The sequence below is a fragment of the Pinus tabuliformis genome, chromosome 5_1, assembly GCF_031772625.1.
Source record: "Pinus tabuliformis cultivar Carrire ecotype Pingquan chromosome 5_1, CPIR1, whole genome shotgun sequence".
NCBI lineage: Eukaryota > Viridiplantae > Streptophyta > Pinopsida > Pinales > Pinaceae > Pinus > Pinus tabuliformis.
In genome coordinates, this window is record NC_142305.1 from 546,378,434 (window position 1) to 546,399,767 (window position 21,334).

Here is a 21,334-nt window from a genome sequence, read left to right on the forward strand (position 1 = left end):
GAATAAGAAAAATTGGCACAAGAAGCTGGTAAATGCCTTATGGGCAGACAGGCTAACAACCAAGAGATCTATAGGGGTCAGCCCATATGAATTGGTTTATGGAATGGAAGCCAAGTTCCCTTCATCCTTTGGGGTCCCTGTAATGAAGCTACTTCAAGAAAGCCAAGCTGAACCAAATGACATGCAAAGAAGAATAAACCAAATTATATGTTTGCAGCAAACCAGAGATCAAGTGTATAACAGAGTTCAAATCCTACAAGAGAAGCTGAAGAAAGCCTTTGATAGAAGAACCAAGGCTGAAGATTTCTTCATTGGGGATAAAGTGCTTAAATGGAATTCAAGAAGAGAAGACAAGGGTAAGCACGGCAAATTTGATTCCCTTTGGAGAGGGCCTTTTGTTATTCAAGCAGTACAAGGAAATAACACTTATTTCTTGGAAAATCTGGATGGCACTGAAGCTGAAGAGGGCCCTGTAAATGGCCGGATGTTAAAGCACTACTTTGATTACTTTCCATATGTATAGCATGGCTTCTTCCCTATACATAATCAGTTGTATATACTATTTTCGTTCAGCATGTAAATAGCTCAGTTTAAGAAGTGTTGTATATAAGCAGGAAAAGGCCTTTATTTCAGCAAGTTCCACAATGGTGGCAGATTCCAGTTTTGAACTCCAAAGAGGAAGTTTTCAAGTTTTGAGAAGAAGTCAAAAGCCAAGGCAGTCTGACCTGCTGTTCTTGGTCTTTCAAGAAGAAAAACCATCCCCAAGTGGAGCCACTGTTAGCTACCTATACCAATAGGTTTCATTTTTCATGATTGGCAGGGGAAGTGCCAATATGATCTACTTTGGTGATGCAAAGATCTCATATTCTTGTGGAACACACATATCTACAGATGGTGGATGATGTCCTACTTTTGAATGGGTGATCCAACAGTCTAAGCTGGGTCATGCCATGTTTCAATTTCTTGTTGTAGATTAGAGAAAGAAATCTGTCCAAACTGTTCAATCTTGGCAGATAAAGTAGTTAGGTAGAGAATGAAGGTTCCCAACTGTTTAATCTGTGGCCTTGGAAGTGATAAGGCTAGCCTTAGATAGAAAACCAAAAGAAAAAGCCAAAGGAAAAGAAAAGGCACATAAGGGTTTGCAAGTCCAAATGCACCCTCCTTGAAGTAACAAAAAATGCTAGGCAATAGAGTGGGTAGGTAGATGGGGTTGCAGAAGCATGATTTATGACTGTTCACTGGCCTAAGCAAAGGAAAAACATGGTGTCAGTGCAACTCTTCCTTTTTCAGCAATATTGTAGCAGCAAGATGAAGCATGTCTAACTTCCCAATCATCCCCCATTACATTCCTTGCTAACATCCCAACACCACCTCTGTTCATGAAAGAAGTCAAACTCTTTTGTTAATTCTTGTTGCATTAAGAGCCACATTTCTTGTGTAAAATTCTTTTCATTTTGATCTACTTCCTAACTAAGTTTGTTTCCTTAAAACTTAGTATCTATCACTTCCCATTCCTATTCCCCTCTAATACTAACTACTAACTCTATCTACACTTAATTCCCTATGTTTCCCTTTCCCTATTACTATAACACCATGGTGTATAAAACCCCAACAATATGTATATTCCCTCCCCCTTGGCATTATAGCCATATGTCCAAATATTGGACAACCATACAGAATCCAAGTCTGAAACAAGATGCTTTGTTCAAAATCAGGGATTAAACTGACCCCACGTTGGTTTAATAACTTAAGCCCTACCCCTTCTTCCCTTTACAAACCTTTGAAATGATTTACCCACCTTACTTACATAAAGCCTTGTAAAAACCCACTATTACCCCTAACCCGCGCTATTTGCAATAAGCACTAAAAACCCATTTTTCCGCTTTGTCCAAAGTTTATTTGCAATGCACATTTTTACAAAAAAACATTGAAAAAACCCGCAAAACCGGCAAAGCTTAAAGTTCCGCCTGGGCGCGCATTTCAAGGAATACAATAAAATATTCCCCCCCTGCTTCCGTATCGTACTTCCATCTTATCGACCCGTCGACCGTCGGATCTGGGCTTTCCCATCCGACGACCCATATCAATATCGGGCCGGCCCCGATGACCAGACGTTACCTCCCGAAAAGTGTCAGAGGGTGATGTCAGGCCTCTGCCACGCGTCGCTCCCAAATCTTATCGGGAGGCCGCCTGCCAATACCACCACCGTACCATAAGCGGTCCGATGGAACCGCTTACCGCCCTTCCTATACCGCCTGCCCACGTCACCGTTACATCACGCCCGCGTCATGTCAATTCAGCGCCGCGTCAGCACTAGGCCCGCCACTGCTCCGACCTGTCCGCCACCTCACCAGTCTCCGTGGACCACTCACAGGCCGCCACATCACCCTTCTGTACCCGACCCCACCAAAAAAAGCGCCAATAACCCAAAAAGTCCATATTTTCGCCAAAATTCACGGTTTTTGTCACTTTTACCATAAGAACTATTTTTTCTCTCCTACATGCATATTACGACCATTTCGCCGCCAACCTGCAAAATTCAACTTAAAGACCGTGGGCGCCTGCAAATTCACCTGCATTGGTCACCATTGCCAAAGTTTTTCTAGGTATTTATCCGAGTTTCCCCTTCGCGCCTGGTTTTGAATATAATTTACCAAGCAAGCATAAAAAGATTAAAAATCACGGTAATTACCCGCAATTCTCCAGTGACCAACGTTCATCTTCAGTTATAAGGGCGAAATCCACCTACAAAAATCCACATTGAGCCAAGTTTCCATCAATTAACAGTTAGTTCGCGCATTCGTGGACTTAAACCTTGCTGCACTAATTCACTGTGAAAACAGTCTTACTAGTCCCAGCATTTGCTCTTTCAACTCCCTTGGGGAGCATTTCAATTGTTCTCACCACAATTTACCCTGTTTTCCCCTGAAATTTGACTTACTTTTCCAAAAATACCCCTCTGCATTTCTCTGCCTAGTAACACAAGTTCTAGTACAAACCAGAGTCCTAATTAGCCATGGAAACAACAGTAGCGCTGAACGTTCCACCCTTGAATGCCCCACACAGAGAGTTAGAGTGGAAGGCCCTGGGTGATAAAGATTACCAGATGACGGAGACACTCTCAATGAACACCAAATATAATATCCATGTACTCAATGAGCTGAAGGCCCAGCACCTCAGTGGAACTAATATTCTAGGGATTTGGGACTCCAATTTTCCCATTTATAACCTCCCCCAAGTCAATGTCCTTCCAGACTTGATCCATCGATGTTGTTCTAGCTATGACCCATGTCAAAGAGCTGTTCTCAGTCCCTCAGGTTCAGTTTTGTTCCATATCACTCCTGAGGCCATAAATCAGATTCTGAACTTTCACTCTACAAAGCCATTGACTCCTTTCTCCATGAGGGACTTGCTAAAGAAAGGAGGCAAGCTGTCTAGTGCCCAAATTTTAAAGATTAATCAGCTATTCATTGAATCAGGCTCTGAAACTCTGAGGACCCCTCCTATAGGAAATGTATATTTCAATGAGTTGGGCAGGTTGCTTGTGGATTTGATCAGTTATGTCCTGGGTTACAGATCAGTTGAGGATGCTGATGAAACCATACTGGCAATGCTATCTATCTTCTCCCTTGGAATGCCTCCTGTTGTGCACTATGATTATGCTGCATACATTGCCAACAAGATTCATGAACAATTGATGAATCTAGAGAGGGAAAAGGTGTTTAGATACACCTCATACATCTATCATTTGTTTCTATTTTATCAACCTGATGGCTTCCCTATTCCTCTCAAGAAGCTTGATGCTCAGGGGAACCCAAGGTCTGTGGTATTTTGGACTTCAGTCTTTCACCACACCTCTTACTCACCATACAGCTACGGTGAGTTCATAGACCTCTTCATCCATCCAGCTATGACATTGTTATTGGGCACCCCCCCTCCAAGATTGATAGATGAGATGCAGAGGATACTCCAGCTCTCAAAGGCCTACAGCATTGGTGATTGGTACTTTTACCAACACCACACAGTAATCAGAATATATGGTTGTGAGTTGCCCCCATATAGGCTGCCAAGATATGTCCCTATGAGGATCTTTGCCTTAGAATACTTCAGGCAGTTTGGAAATGCAGGCATGGTCCATTTCCATAGCAAAAACAAGAAGGTACAGCTCAAAATAAGAAACCAGCTAGGGCCTTTTCTGTATAACAAAAGGGAAGAAGGATGGAAAGAAGCATATAGCATCCTAGAGGGTCTCCAATTGCAAACCAGTTTCCTCTGGTCACCCTATGATCCCAATCACTTCATTAGTCTTAGAAGGGTCAAATATAAGATGGCTAGTTATGATCATGTCAGGTTGCCTCATATTGAAAAATATGCAAACCTGTTAAGATGGAAAGAAGGCACTCTAGAAGAGGCAAGTACTAGAGAGGAAATACTACAAAGAGAGGCAAAGAAACTTGAGAAAGAAGCTGACTTGGAAACTTGTGGGCAGGTTTCCTCTTCCTATCAAAGGCGACTTGGAGCAGCTGCCTCATCCTCTACAGCCCACCAGCAAGTAGCTAAAACTGTTCATCAGGTGTCAACCAAGGGTAAAGAAAAGGAGATGGAGCAGGAACAACCACCTCCTACAGCAGAACAACAAAAAGAGCAGCCAAAGCAGCAAGAAGAAACAGCTGAGGCCCCAAAATCCAAAGAGCAGCAGGCTCAAGAAACTGTGTCTCCAAGACAGGAAACAATAGTGGAGGCCTCGGTGCTCCAGACTCCACAGAATGAGGAAAAAAGCAGGAAGAGGGATAGAGAGCAAGAAACTCCCCTCACCACATCCACAAATCAAGGGGAGAAAAGGCAGAGACTAAATCCCCTTTCTGAAGAAGAAATTCCTATTGGGCAATCCTTGGGCATGGGCCCACCAAACATGGAGGCATCTGCCAGTTCCTTTCAGCAGGAACAAGAAAGAACCCTTGGAGGAGAGGTCAGCTCCTCAAGTCAGCAAAGGAGAGCTGAATCAGGCATTAAGCAACAATTCATTGACATCAAGAAGGGAAATGAGCCAGTCAGGCTCCAGCTCTACAATCACCTGCTTAAGATGGCCCCTACCAACTAGCAGAGGCTTATGTCATCTTATGACATAACAGAGGGGAAAATGACCATGAGTCATTTCATGCCCACCATGTTGCAGCCACAGTCAGCTGCAGACTATGTAAGAACCAACCTTGAGGTTCTTGCAAAAGACATCCACCCTATGGACCAGATAGAATTTCACAAGCAAACGGGTGAGATGGTCTACTCGACACTTGCAGACAAGACCTTCTTGGCACATAAGTTGGAAAATAGCCTGAACAATACAACTGCCCAACTTGAGTTGGAGAAGGCATCCTCTCAGGCCAAAGACAACAGGATCAGGTCTTTGGAGGATATAATCATAGAGCTTGGGCATGACCTAAAGGATCCCAAAGTTATACAAGCGCTGCTAAAAGAAAGAGATGCAGATATTGCAGCCTTAAGAAAGATGGTGAAGCTCCCAGCAACCCTTCACCCTCAAACAGAAGACATTGCCCAGCAAAGGAAGGACCAGGATGTAGCAGCCATGCTGCTATCACTGCATAAGCAACTGGTACAGACAGAGGGAAAATTGGTAGAGACAGAGGCTGCATTACAGGCCAAACATCTCGGCCCCCTCAGCAAGTAATCAACCTTGAGGATCCCCCTCAAATTGTCACTCCCCCCACAGGGCAGACAGTAGAGACAGCTCCATCAACATCAGCACCAGCACCAGCACCAACATCAGAGCAGGCTCCAAGCCTTGATATGCAGAAATTGATGAATGAGATTCAAGTCCTAAAAGCCCAGATGGCAGAGTTGAATGAAGCCAAGGAGAAATTAGCTACTCTGAATGAAAAATATGACAAGTCTAAGCAAAGTGTAGCTGAAAAGGGGAGAGAAGTGAAGGCCCTTAAGGAGAAGATAAAGGAGCTGGAGAAAGAGCTCACCCTTGACAAGGTGGTGGCTGAGGTCAAGAAAGTTTTATGGGCCAACATTGGCCAATCAATAACAGATCAATGGCAGTATATAGAGACTATTCATGAGCACATGGAGCTCATAGGTAGGGCACACAAGGAAAGCCAAAGAGCAAGGGCATCTCTAGGCACTATGCCTGAGATAGCCAATAGAATGATCAATGTTCTCAATAACCGCACAGGTCCTCAGCTAGCAGCAATAGGAATCCCCAATAGAACTGAAACCATCCTGATGATAAAGAGGGTCCTCACATTGAGAAATCTGGTGCAGACATTAGATAGAAGGTGCCAGGAGATGCAAACAGAAGTAAACAAATTCACTAAACAAATTCACTATTAAGTTCACAGCATTGCACACCCGAGGCCTTCCCAGCTTACTCAACAGCGCAGGAAGGCTACTATCACATGAGAACTATGCAAAAAGGGTAAACACATTTGCCACCAATCAGATCACCGCAGGATCAAGCACTCCAGAGGAAGCAGGGCCTGCATCTGGGCAGAGCCTTTATGAAAAAGTAGAAAAATTGTTTTTTATTATGAATGAAATTAGCCATCTGTTTGAAGTGCCTCCTACTTACTTCAAATACACTGAGGCAGATGAAACACTAGGCACAATTTTGAGGAATCAATTGCCTACACAGGAGTGGTGGACCAGCATGATACAGTTATTACTGTAAACAAGAGGCTTTCATTAAGTGTTTTCATCAAAATATAAGTCATCATGTTCAGAGAATTTGATGCATTCAGTATGACTGGAGAGGAATGGACTGAGCCAACTCAGCAAACCAATTCGGCCACTAAAGCAACACTGGCAGCTACAGATGACAGGGCCGAGAAAGCTACAGCACGACAAAGCCATAAAGACATATCATTCAGCATTAATGCAGAACGCTCAACCAACTCAGTGGCTCCCAAAGGTCAAAAAGACTTCTGACAGAACTAAAGATTATTTATTTTGTATTTAGAGCAGCAATAACTTCCTTATCTGCTTTTCTGAAAGTTGGTGGACGTATTTATTAATCAAATGACTCAGCGGTTCAGATATTTTTGTAAAACCGATTGTATATATTCCCCCTCGCATAAGCTTGCAGGGGTTGTTGATTTTCTATTCAAGAGAGCCTATGTTGTAAATTTTCTGAGTTTTAATACAGAGAGCTGATGGAATTTCCAAAGTTCTGTGTTGTTTGAGGCGTTGTGGTGTGTTTGCTGAAAGCTACAGGATTCCTGCATATTTCATGGCACAATAAGTTTTCTTTAACCTCTTTGTTATGTATTTCATTCTTTCATAATCCATTCATGTTCTATGTTTCACAGTTTAATAGCAAAGAAAAAGAATAGCTTCAGGATTTATTCATTGAATACCCTGAGCTCAATCTATGCTGTTATGAATGTTTTCCTCAGTTATAGTTATGATAGTGTAATTCTTAATTGCTGCACCTTCAGACTATAATTTTCACAGTGATTATTGTTCAGGAATTCAAGCCTGCTCCTGGGCAATACATCTCATTCTCACACCACCAGTTTAGTGGAAAACTCTTAATTGCCTTCCACTGGCTATTCATATGTCATCATCACTATTCCGAGTTTGTTTCATGAAATATCTAAATGGCCCTGCAGTTTAAACAATCCCACTCAACGTTTCAAGCAGCCTACAACTACAGACTCCATTTCCCAATGGACTAAAACTGTCTAAATATCTCATCTTAGGTACTGAAAGACATCACTCAACCAAAATTTCAAACCAAACCTTCACCTCATAGCTAGCCTAAGATCTTCAAGAACAAAGTTGAAAAGTTAAAAGAGAGAGCCCTCTCTGATTACAGGTTGGCTAGAACCTATAATCCAAAGCTTGGTTAGTGGTTACCCCGGCAGTATTCCCTCAGGAGTCAAAGGGAACAACCTGGGTGTTAACAATATCCAAGACCTGTCTTTATGAGAGGAGAATGCTTCACTTTGATAATTTCATTTAATGTCTCTAATCCTTTAACAAATCTAAGATTGAGTGATTTTGTTTTCTCAATATCCTTTCTTAGACCCACAATTTCACATTCCAGTTTTTCATTGTGTTTTTCTCTTTCAGCAAGTTGGAATGTCAAAGTTTCTATAATCATATTCTTTTCTTCTAAACAAATTTTGAGTTTAGAGATTTCTTCATAAATATCATCTTCATCTAAAGCATCCATGAAATTATCATCTTCAAAAGCCATCAAAAGTCTATAGTCATTACTATTTTCATCTTCATCACTATTAGATAGACCATCGCTATCTTCATGCGTATAGTAGCTTTTCTTACTTGCACTTTGCTTTCTATTCCATTTTTTTGTTTCTTTACCTTTATCAAGCTTATATTTATGAGGACATTTGGTAGCATAATGACAAACTCTTCCACAAGAAAAACATTTGAAAGGTAGTTTACCTCTGAATCTTTCGGAACCTGGTTGAAGGTTTTTGACAAAGTTTGCTTCTTCCTCTCCTTTTGTAATATGTTCTGATTCATTGAGTTCTTCTCTTCCTGAAGCTTTAAATGTATCTTCTCTCATATCTGATGGACCTTCTTTTCTCATTTCGAAAGCAGTTAAGATTCTGTGCTGCTGTGTCATAGTAATAGTCTGAAGATCCTGCTTTTCTTCTATGGCAGATACTTTTGATTCAAATTTAGTAGACAAAGACCTTAAAACATTTTCAACTAAAGTGACTTCTTTTATCTCTTCACCCAAATTATTCATGCAATTAACAATCTCATCTATACATAAGAAGTAACTAGCTATACTTTCATCATTGTGCATTTTGAGAGTTTCATATTGAATTCTGAGAGTTTACAGTTTTCAACATTTTACCTAAGTGTCTCCTTCATAGCTTAGAATGATCTTGTCCCATATTTCTTTGGTGGATTTGAGCTGCATTTGACAAATTCTAATTTTGACAGAATCGCCAATAATGTATTGACAGCCTTGGCATTGATTTCATATTTCTTTTTACCTAGCACATCTGTAGGAATTGCCGATGGAAATGTATATCCTCCTTCCACGATCTCCCAGACATCTATTCCAAGAGATTGAAAATAGGTTGTGGTTCTTACCTTCCAATAAATGAAGTTGCTCGCATCAAAGATTGGTGGTATGATGAATCCCTCTTTTTCATGGTTACTCATGATGATGGATCTTCCTTCAAGCGATCAAGCTTCTTCTAAAGGACCTGCTCTAATACCAATTGTTGGAAATAATACTGAGAGGTGGGATGAATCAATATTAGCAAGTCAATAATCTTTTATCTCCATAATCAGATTCATATACGTTACTTCAGTTAATGAAACTTGCATTGATACGCAACTATGTTTAAGGCAACTAGTCTATATCCTACAAACTTAAGATTCAGTTAATTCTTCATATGTTGATCTTTGATCTGTGCATAAGAACCATATAAACAATAACCAGGTGCAATAAAAATAGAACAGACAATCACACACAAGAACATAAGATATAAGGTGGAAACCCAATATGGGTGAAAACCACTTGCTGCAATCGTCTCTATCTTCTTTTTAAATTAGAAACTTCTTTTCAAAAAATTTGTTCTACTGCAATCTTATACCAGTACGCAGGCTTCCACCTGTAGAAGGCTACAACCTTCTCTCATTCTCCAACTTCTCCTGGAATGGAGCTACAGCCCCCTAGCTCTTGTACTAGCTAAAATGTTTACTAGTACGTAGGTGTCGGCCTACATAAGGCTCCAACCTTCTCTTTTCTTCCAGGGACCATGATTCATAAATTTTCAAACTGGATCCATCAATAGCATCATTCAATCATCTGCATTAACCAATCTCCTTTTGCATCCACCAAAACTGAATCAACCAATAACTTTGACAAATCTTCAGAATGTTGTAACCAGAATATAGTAACCAGAACCCAGAACACTGCAACAGCAAAAAAAAGTAGCTAAAATATACTTTGTGAGGTATACACTACTTCCTTTCGTCTAACCTGTGTGTATATGCACTTTCCTCAAGGCGAACCTGTGTAAAGATCTACAAATCAAATTTTATATGTATACGCTATTTTGATATGCCAAACCAACATGTATACACATCTTTTCTAAAGTGAACCTACGTACAAATCTGTAAATGATGATTTAAACTTTACAAGAATTTCAAACTTTAGTTATACCCAGATCATAATATTTATAGACTACAACATGCACCCGTTATACAGATAAATGATCAAAACCACATAAAGACACTTCACTTCAAGCCTTAAGATCTTGACCCATCATTAGATCTTATCCTTCATCAAGCACTAAGGTTAATCCTTGTTTCAAATCCATCTATGAACCACAACCCAATTGCCTATGTATTAGATCTTGCTCTTCATCAGATATTCAATTCATGAGTGTCTTTGCCTAATGTTCTTCTCCTCCTTTTATAGTCTTAGGCCTTACTCAATACCATGGACCAAAACCACTTAGAACCAATACCTTGGACCAAATACCTAGGGTCAATACTTTGGACAAGATACCTTGGACCAATACCATGGATCAAAATACCATGGACCAAATACCACAGACCAAAACTAAGTTTTCCAACATGTACGCACCTTTCCTTCTGTGAAAGTGCATGTGTACGCCATACATGCCTTTTGGTCTGCGAACCTGCATGTACACACAGCTTGGTTAATGGGGAACCTGCGTATACCTCTATTTCTTCATTCTATGAGTCCGAACTGTGATCTGTCATCTGAGTGAGTTGCCATGAAGGACAACCCCTGTGTCATAGTGCCAAATATGTGTCATAATGCCAAAACACACATGAACCAGAAGGACCTATCTAACATCCAGTGTAATAGTCCACAATGAATGTGATAGCCATTACAACCAATAAAGAAGGGAATATTCGTCTAACATCCAATGGAATAGTCCACAACGAATGCGGCAATCATTACAACCCATAAACAATGAAATATATGTCTAGTATACTATGGAATAGTCCACAAGGATGGGACAACGCTAACAACCATTACAAGACATTCTTAATAATATAAGCACTAAAATAAGAGAAATAGTTCAACTATATTAGTACATGTGAAAGAAAACATGAAATAAAAACATCCATAGAATAGCTTTAGAAACATTCATAGTTAATGCATGAACAACTTGTTGACCTTAAAAGGCTTCTTTTATTAAGAGAAATTTCCAAGACACATATTTGCAATGGACATCACTAGCCCCAGTAGTGGAACATTGGAACCACTCCTTGCTCCACAAAGAACTAGCTAATCTCTCTAATTCCTTGTGGGAGGAGCTAAGGTGGAAATTCCTTTTGCCATACAATGAGGGGGTATATATAACCAAGGGGTGATGCTTCCATCTTCTGACTCTTTGACTACCCTAATGACTATTCAAATTCCTATGACTTTTCAACTTACATGAATCTTCATATTCATGTGTGCCCTTCGGACTTCCACTTGATAATACATTTGATTACAATATACATGGTCCACACTAGTGATGAGGCAGATGATAACTCATGATATGACTTGACATGAAACTGCTAACATGGATTGGCTTGATGATGTGGAAATTCCGAGTCATTATTTCTGTTGAGTGCTAGATGTGTTCTTGGATATTGTTTCTTTTCTCCTCCACATAGCTTGGTGATGTGGGGTCTTCAATGATCTTCGGTCTTAGACGATGGTTGCAAACTCATGTCCCTTTGATTTCTCTTGATAGGTACACTCATAAGTTCAAGTACAAGTGAGTCTTTAGGCATGCTTCCCTCCTTCTCCACCTTCTTCATCATCTCGCCATCACTTGATAGTGTACTTCTTTCCTGGAATTCACTCATGACAGGACAACATGAATCTGAAAACTCCCTAGTTTAAGATGATGCATTATTATCCATGAACCGAGATTGGGGTAAGTCATAGAATGTTGGGAGGGGCTCAGTGACTACACATTGTGTAGTTACAGGTGACACAGAGAGAGCTCCAACACTGAGACTACACAGAGCCCAGTTCATGCTTGGCCAAGGAACTTTTCAGTAGAGTCCTCATTGAGGAGGAAAATTGTGCAGTGCCCACTGAAGGTCAGAATTGAGCAGTTCAAACAAGTAGTGGTTGCTACAAGATGAGGCCCTGGGAGGGAAAAGTACGTAGTTTCAATAGTCAAGGGGGACTGGGCAGTTGAGAGGGCTTGAAGGGAAAATCTGCACAATTTCTGGAGGCAATGAATTCTAGCTTAGGGAAGGGCACTGGAGGAAGAATCTGCATAGTTTTGGAGGCTAAGGGAGCCTAGGCTCTTTGCACATTACATAGTTCCTATCTGGAAGGGAAAATATTAAGTGTTGAAGGTGCGAAGTGCATAGTTCAAGGCATAATCGGAGGCACAACTGCACAATTTTGGAGGCCAAAGGAGGTTGTTGGACTCTGGAATTGCGCATAACCATAGCCCTGAAAGACAATGACTATGCACAATGAAGTTCTAGGTAGCAAGGTCACATCAATGAGGGTTGAGACTTCATAGTGCACAATACAGTTAGGGTCCGGTGAAGCTAAGTTGCCTGATCGAGAAGATTTTCCGAGAATGGCTAAGTGCAGGAAGGGAGATGGACTTGTGATGAACTTGATTTGTGATCACACACTTAGCATAATTTGATGACACAACAACATAGATTATTGGAACAAACAAACAAAGCATTCCACTGTGTGTAACTTCCTCATGACAAGATGTGACAAGCGTGACACTGAGATAAACATTGGGTTGACCATGATGACACTTGCGCGATAATGCTCAAGATTTTGTATATGGGTGTGACATATGTTTAGACAGTTAGAACCACTCATTTACACAAATACCGACCTTCGAAGCCTCTAGAAAAAGCTTGCAAGAATTACATAACAATCAATCATATCGAAAGACGACAGTTAATCCAATGAGAAAAAGGGGTGAGAGAACTTCAAGAAAGTTCATTCAATGAGCTTGAGTGTTTGCAACAATCAAGGAAATGACCAAGGAAGGTTCCAAAATTTGAGTGCAAGCCAAAATTTTGGAGGTTGTTGCAACATCTACAACACCTATGAAAAGTAAAATTGAATTGTTTGAAATATTTCAAGAATTGAATGTTGTTGTTGAGAGAGAAACTAACAAATTGCTCAAGTGCCTAAGAAAAAATAATGGTGGAGAATATTGCTTCAAAGCATTCAAGGAATATTGTAACAAGTGTGGCATAAAGCATGAGAATATTGTGTGTGGTACTCCTTTTTAGAAAAATTGAGGGTCGATCAATTTATTTGTTGGAGTGTCGAAGCAATACTTATTTTGGCACATTTCACATTAGGTTTTGTGTTTAATGTTTTATTAAGAAGTGAAATGGAGTCTTATATGTTTTATAATATTATACATGTTTTATAATTATTATATAACATATAAAATTAGATATGTTTTATTATGGGTAATTCTATTAAGTTTGGACACCTTCAAAAGGAAAAAGTAAGGTTATCATTGTAAGGTCATCATTATTTAAGATAATAATTTTTTATTAAAGGAGGTTATTTTTTGGACCTTGATTTTAAAAATGTGTGATAATTAAAGCCTTATTTTTTAAGTGGAGTTTTTATCTTTTGAAGTGTGAATTTTATTGAGAATGGAGATAGTAGTATTAACTAACTTGGATAAATTGAGCGAGGCTAATTTTTCCCTATGGAAATCACAAATGGAGGATATACTAATTTTAGAGGATCTGTATTTTCTTATTGAGGGTATAGAAAAGAAACTCTCATCACTGAAAAATGAAGAATTGAATAAGCTATATAGAAAGGTGATTGAAAAAATCAACCAATATCTAGCAAAGAATCTGTACTTCAATGTGTCAGGAAAAATGACGATAGACAGATTATGGAAGAAGCTCCATGTTCTATATGAGAAGATCACAACATCAAACAAAGTAGTAGTATCTTTGATTGGGTCCTTGACTGTAGGGGCATCTCACCATGTAACCCCATGCAAAGATAGTTTTGTTGCATATAATCCTGATGATTATGGTAGAGTGCATTTTGGGAACAATCATTTTTTGCAGTATTGTTGGAGTGAGAGATGTTCATATCAAGATGAAGCATGGACAAGATATATTGTTGCAATAGGTTAGGCATGTACTAGAAATGTGCACGAGTTTGATCTTTGTGGGACAATTGGATGCTGAAGACTTTTTCACAAGTTTTGAGAAAGGAGGATGGAAAATTAGTAAAGGAGCATTGATTGTGGAAAAAGGACCCAAGACAAAAATATTGTATACATTAAAGGAAATTATAGGAAAATCCAGTTTGGTTGCTGCCACAAAAGAAGGAAGTTTAATATATTTGTCGCATAAGCGCTTGGGTCAAATGGGTGAGAAGGGATTAAAAATACTTGTTGGTAAAAATTTACTGCTAGTTTTTAAATCCTATACTCTTTATCTTTGTGAGAATTATATATATGGTAGACAAAGAAGGGTTTCATTCCTTAGAGGTGGTCATGAGAAAAAGAAAAATTTGTTAGAATTGATACACTCAAATGTGTTTGGGCATGTTAACATTAAGTCATTAGGAGGAGCATCATTTTTTGTAACGTTTATAGATGATGCATCCATGAAGGTTTGGGACCACCCTATTAAAAGTAAAATTCAAGTGTTTGAAATATTTCAAAAATTTCATGTTGTTTTTGAAAGAGAAGCTAAAAAATTTCTCAAGTGCGTAAGAACTGATAATGGTGGAGAATATTTCTCAGAAGAATTCAAGAAATATTGTAACAAGTTTGGCATAAAGCATGTGAAGATTGTGCCTGGTACTCCTCCAGGGAATGGTGTTGTAGAAGGGATGAATCACACTATTATGGATAAAGTGAGGAGTATGTTGTCAAATTCTTGACAGGAGAGATAATTTTGGGTAGAAGTAGTAAGGACAACTTGTTATCTTATAAATCAATCTCCTACTGCAAGCTTGGATAGTGGCATTCGTGAAGAAGTTTTCACTAGAAAGAAATTGAATTATTCTCATTTAAAAATCTTTGGATGTGAAGAATTTGTACATATTCCCAAATAAAATATAACTAACCTAGATAATAAATCTATTAAATGCATTTTTATGGGATATGCGGATGAAGGATTTGGTTATCCTCTAAGTGATCCAATCAAATGTAAAGTTATTAGTAGGGATGTTATATTTAATGGGTTGTAAATGTTTAAAAGGTTTGTAGGTGAGTTTGAGGTTAAGAACGTTATTGATGGGTTTGAAAAGCAACATGAAAAATCCCCACCCATGCAAGAAAATGGACAAAAAATTTAAGAGAAGGAAGGATAGCAAGTGGAAAGTGATGAACATCAAGAAGAAGGAACCTTGTAGAAACATTTACAAGAGATTTAACCTCATAACACACCACCACAATTGGTTCACAGATCCTCTAGGCCTAATAAGCCTTAATACAAGTATCCTCATTCAAACTATATTTATTGACTTATGAAGGTGTGCCTAATTGTTTTGAAGTGGCTTGTAAAGTTGAGCATAGTAAAGAATGGAACAAAGCAATCGAGGAAGAAATGAACTCTTTACTCGAAAATAAATGTTGGAAGTTGGTACATCTCCAAAAGGGTAGAAAGGCCTTCCAAAACAAATGGCTATACAAGATTAAGAATGTAGGTGATGAAAAGAAGGAGAGGTATAAATCAAGGTTGGTGGTGAAAAGTTTGCCCAAAAATAAGGTATTAACTTCATTGAAATTTTAGCACATGCTGTCAAAATGTCATCAATTAGAGTCATTCTTGGTCTTGTTGCTTCGTTAGACTTAGAATGTGAACAATTAGATGTAAAAAATGTTTTCCTGCAAGGTGAATTGGAGGATTCAATTTATATGGAGTTGTGAGAAGGCTTCATAGAAAAAGGCAAAGAAGACCTAGTTTGCAGGTTGAAGAAGAGCCTCTATGGGTTGACACAAGCAACTCAACAATGGTTTATTAAATTTGATTCATTCATGTTGGAACACGGTTTGCACAGGTTGGAAGCTCACCACAAGGAAAGTATATAATATTAATGTTATATGTGGATGAAATGTTATTTGTTGGGCATGGTAAGAAAATCATTAATAGGTTAAAGAAATATTTGGACAACAAACTTTCAAAGAAGGATTTGGGTCCAACAAAACAAATATTGGGCATGAGGATTATGTGTGATAGGAAAAGAAAAGGTTGTGGTCGTCACAAGAAAAATATATCAAGAAGGTGTTTGACATGATTAATATGAAAGATGTCAAGCGAGTTGGTACAACCCTTGGAACCCACTTTAAGTTGAGTACTCATTTGTCCTAGTGATGAGAAAGAGCAAGAATAAGTGATCAGGATTCCTTATGCTTGTGTAGCTAGAAGCTTTATGTATGCCACAATATGTACATGACCGGACATTGCATATTCAGTGGGAGTAGTGAGCAGGTTCCTTACCAATCCACGAAAACAATATTGCAAAGCAGTAAAATGGATTTTGAGGTATCTCAAGGGTACTAGTCATTAATGTTTGTGTTTTGGTCATAATAAGGCTATTCTTCAAGGCTTTACAAATGTATATATTGTTAGAGGTATGGACACCAAAAGGTCCAGTGTTTGTATACATTTGCAGGTGCGGTGGTATATTAGGTGTCAAGGCTACAAATAATAGTATATATCTCTGCAATAGAGGTAGAGTACATAGCTCCAACAAAATCTTGTAAAGATATGTTTTGGATGCAACAATTCCTAGGAGAGATAGGAATCAAGCATGGAAAGTATGTGTTATATTGTGATGGTCAGAGTGTCATTGAGTTGGCAAAAAACCTAACATTTAACTCAAAAAATAAGCATATTAACTTAAAGTATCATTGGATACAACATGTGTTGGAGAAAGGAAAATTATTATTGTAAAAGATCGATATAGATAGGAACAATGTTGATATGCTCATGAAGATTCTATCAGGAAAAAAACATGAGTTATGTAGAGGCATGGTAGAACTCAGTGTGACTTGATTTGGTACTCTTCATTTGGCTTCAAGTGAGAGAATGTTGGATGTGAAGCCAACACCACAGACCCTCAGGCCCATAGTCACCACCCACATCTACGCTAACTTCTGAGCTAACTCCAACATCCACGCCCACACTAATGTCAACATTCCAACATAAATTAACATGTAATCTCACTGTGTAGCTCATGAAAAATACATGAATCTAGAGCTCTTTCCATTGGCTATAAATTTGTAATTTACCTCAGAGCATGGAAGCAAGGCCTACAATGTAATAAAGTTCTGTGATTTTTATTCCGCATTGAGTAATTTTTTAGTATTTCTAATTGTAACCCCATCCATGTAAACATACTTGTAATAAATTTGAATATAAATTCCTAATGATGAAAAACCAAACCATGCAAATTGATCTACCATATCAATTTTCATGTAGGCCCTAGAATGTGCATACGGAGAGATTTTAAATATTTGCAGATAAAGCATGTAGTGACATCCATTTTATATCGTTATAGACTGAACCGGGTTAATGATGCCGTCAAATACTTGTGTGCACCAATCTTCAAACCTTAATGGCTACGGCCCCTTTAACTAGTCTCCGTGGAATGATTCAATTTAGTAACCCATTCTTTCCCTTCATCATTTCTTCCTATTGGAACTCTATAACCCTATATAACCGTTTAAGTCCTTAATCTTGCATATATATATAACCACTCCTCTTTAATCTTGGATATCTTGGACTTACCACATAAATCCTTCAAATCGGCGTTATAATTATTGTAAAACCTTTATAAAGGAAATACACATAAAACATGTGTAACACACCTTTGCCCGATTTTTCCATAGTCTTTGCACATTTCTTGAGGGCTCCCCTTTAACGCTAATCGAAATCAGGGTTGGCCATGGTCACACAACACATAACTCCTTCTCCTTCGATATGTGATAATGTCGGATTCCAAATGCTATACAACGATGCCTATTCTTTATCGACTCCACTTAGCTTTGAATGTCACATTCGCTCTCGGTCGATACATTACCATGGGGTTTTGTGATGCGATCAGCGATCGCATCAATTGCAATTCGCAATCGCTACCATCAATGTCAAATCATTCCCCCTTGGATTGTTGCGATGCGATACTTCGTGACGATCTTCCACCATTGATCCAACTTTTCCATCCAACGGTCAGCGATGATATCGCTCGTCACAAATCGCTATCGCTGGTTCCAGTGGCCCAAGGTTCATTCCTTATGATCGAAATGTTGCGATGCGATATTTGAGTTCTATGCGACTGAACCCTATCCATTGATCTGATAAATCCAACGGTGTCTGCGCATCATCACTTCGCCTCTTTTCTCTTCCTTTTGATTTGGGGTTTTATATTATTTCTTCAATGTTTCTCTGCGACTCGGGTTATTTCATGGTTCTTTTTCCTTCATTGTTTCGCTGTGCGACTCCGCCTACATTCAACTATTACACGAAATCTCTAATACACACATAATTTAACATTCCAAGTTTAAATCACACACTTATACAGTTTGGAACTGAATCTACGTATAAATATACATTTGCATAATTTCTCTATCTTTGGCCCGATCTTCTATTATTAGTGGCCTCCACTTAGAACTTGCCAGTAGGCTTACAATCACATTCTCCTTTGGCTAACTCCCTACTTTTCTGTTTTTTTTTCCTTTTCAGTACATCATTAACAGTTTCTTTTACAGTTCGAGAAACCGTTCCTCAGTTACGAAACAGTTTCCTCAAACTGCTTCCTATCTAATCCTATTTTGTCTAATTCAAAAGCTAACAATGGCTAATTTAGCCTTAATATAAAATGACACAAAATGAAACCAAATGAAACAGAAACTCGAAGTGTTTTCCTCTCTATTTGTCAAAATAAAACGAAAATAAAACATCCCCTCACCCTATCTAATCATATTTTGTCTAATTCAAAAGCTAACAATGGCTAATTTAGCCTTAATTTAAAAAGCCACAAAATGAAACCAAATGAAACAGAAACTTGAAGTGTTTTCCTCTCTATTTGTAAAAAAAAAACGAAAAAAAAAACATCCCCTCACCTATCACCTCTTCATTCTGATGTGCCTGCATCAATTAATAAAGATGAACAACTAAAATACAAGGTAGGGGCATTGAGTCTCCTTGTGAAAAATGGGTTTATGTAAATATCCTTGTAATAAATTTGTCTTATGTAAATATCCCTATAATAAATTTGAACATAAATTTCTAACATAAATTTCTTATTAGGGATGAACCAAAACTTGCAAATGGATATATCATATCATTTGACAGAAACAAACACTTGCAAATGGGTCTTACAATCAGGGTGATGTGCATCAATGATCCCACCATGGCTGCTTCACTAGACGCACCACTCGGTTTCAGCGGCTGCTTGTATTTCTCGTGGTGGTTGATGTTAATGCCGAAACAAGCAAGGTTGTTGGTTCATCTCGTCAAGGAGGCATCGAGATGAGGACGACCATTCTTCTGTTGATAATTTATCGTTTCTTCCCTCAAAAATTCCCACAGATTCAAATCCACTACCCTGTTCCTCCACTAAAATGAATGGAAGGATGGAACAAAATGGACATAAAACATAAATGAAAGGGAAGCTCTGACAGGTCCTTGATAAAGAGGTAGTTTGAACTAGATCACCCCTGAATACAAAGGAGTGACAATTGTGTTTTTCCATGTCATGTGTCATGCACTAGACCAGGACTAACAATCGTAAGTCTAGATGAAGGTCATGAATGGAAATTTAGAAGCATGATAGACACATCATTCTTGTCTTCACCTGGGAAGAAAGAATGGAGGGTTGGGTAATCATTTGGAATCTGATACTCTTTGAGGATGTGTGGGGATTCCAAGATAAGAGTAGGCAAGAGGACCAATATTCTTTGAGGGCTCAGGACCCAAGATAAGAATATTCCTAGAGTGTCATACTCAGTGAACACCCAGGTGGTTATGTACCTTTAGAGACAATGATGAAGGTGTCTATAAATTATTAGTCTCGTCAACATTGTAGCTCATGGTCTTGTAGAGAGATGGAGCTATTAGTCAAGGCCTTGCACTATGGAAATGCTGATTGATATGATGCTATACAGATGGGATTACCAATTTGATTCTTCTTATGGGAAATTCTTCAGATTGAGAAGGTAAATTTCCTGTCCCACTCTGGTAAAATTTGTATTGGAACTACTGGGGGAGGGTTCAATTATAGGAAACCGATAGACCCCTCCAAAATTCATCAACACCTTGAGGTCAATAACATTTTTTCCAATCACCATTGGTTAAGGTTTTCTAAAAATATTAGGGCTTTTCTAATGAAATCACCCAAGAATTTTCCCTAAACCTCTAAAAACAAGGGGGGCCTAAGACATCACCATTGTAGGAGGCCTCATCATTCACTTAAATAAGGATTTTGTTAGTAGGGTCACCACACTCCCCATTGGCGTGAGGGAGAGAAAAGACGAAAGAACTGAGACCATCACAACAAAGAAAAACTTCTTTATTCAAGATGAACAACCCATAGAGGACAGGAATGGAGTAAGAAGGAAAAATTTTCCATGTCATTGGGATGGAGTAGCCTACCATGTCTTAAAATGTGTCATGTGAAGGGGGATTTGGTATTGGTTATGCATAAAAAATCTGGATACTCTATCAGCTCAGATTTCAAATAATTTTTTTTATCCAAGAAAGGGTCAAGCATCCCTTATATCCTTCTTTAGCCAATCAAGGAAATGAGTCTGAGGGTGAAAAATGCAAAGCATCAATACCTAGTACACCATGGGCTAATAAAATTAATATTCACGGATTCTTAAAAAAGTCTCCAAAACCCTATGCTTTGGACTAACTTTATACATATGGATAGAGATGGTTTCCTACAGTCCCAAGCCCAAACTCATCTATTACTTCCTAGGAGCGACACCAAAGTGATAATCTTAGGGATAGGAAGTTGAAATTAGAGAAGAATTATGATAACAAAAAATAGGAGAAGTAGAGGAGGAAGAGGAAAATATATAGACACAAACAAAGGCATAAATAGGAGAAAAAGTGCCTAAAAAAGAGCTAGCCAAGCATGATGTCACAAGAATAGAAGGAAAGAAGACTCAAGAGGCCACTGGAACCACATCAAGGCCATCAAAGAAAATAATAATAAAGGACAAGTAAAGAGGAGAAAATAAAGGAGGAAATTGTTTCCACCATGGTAAAATCGAGTACCCCAACCAAAATAAAGGGAAGGAGACCAAGTAAATCCCCCAAGTACTTCAAAAGAAGAAAGAGAAATAGGATAAGGCAAGGGAAT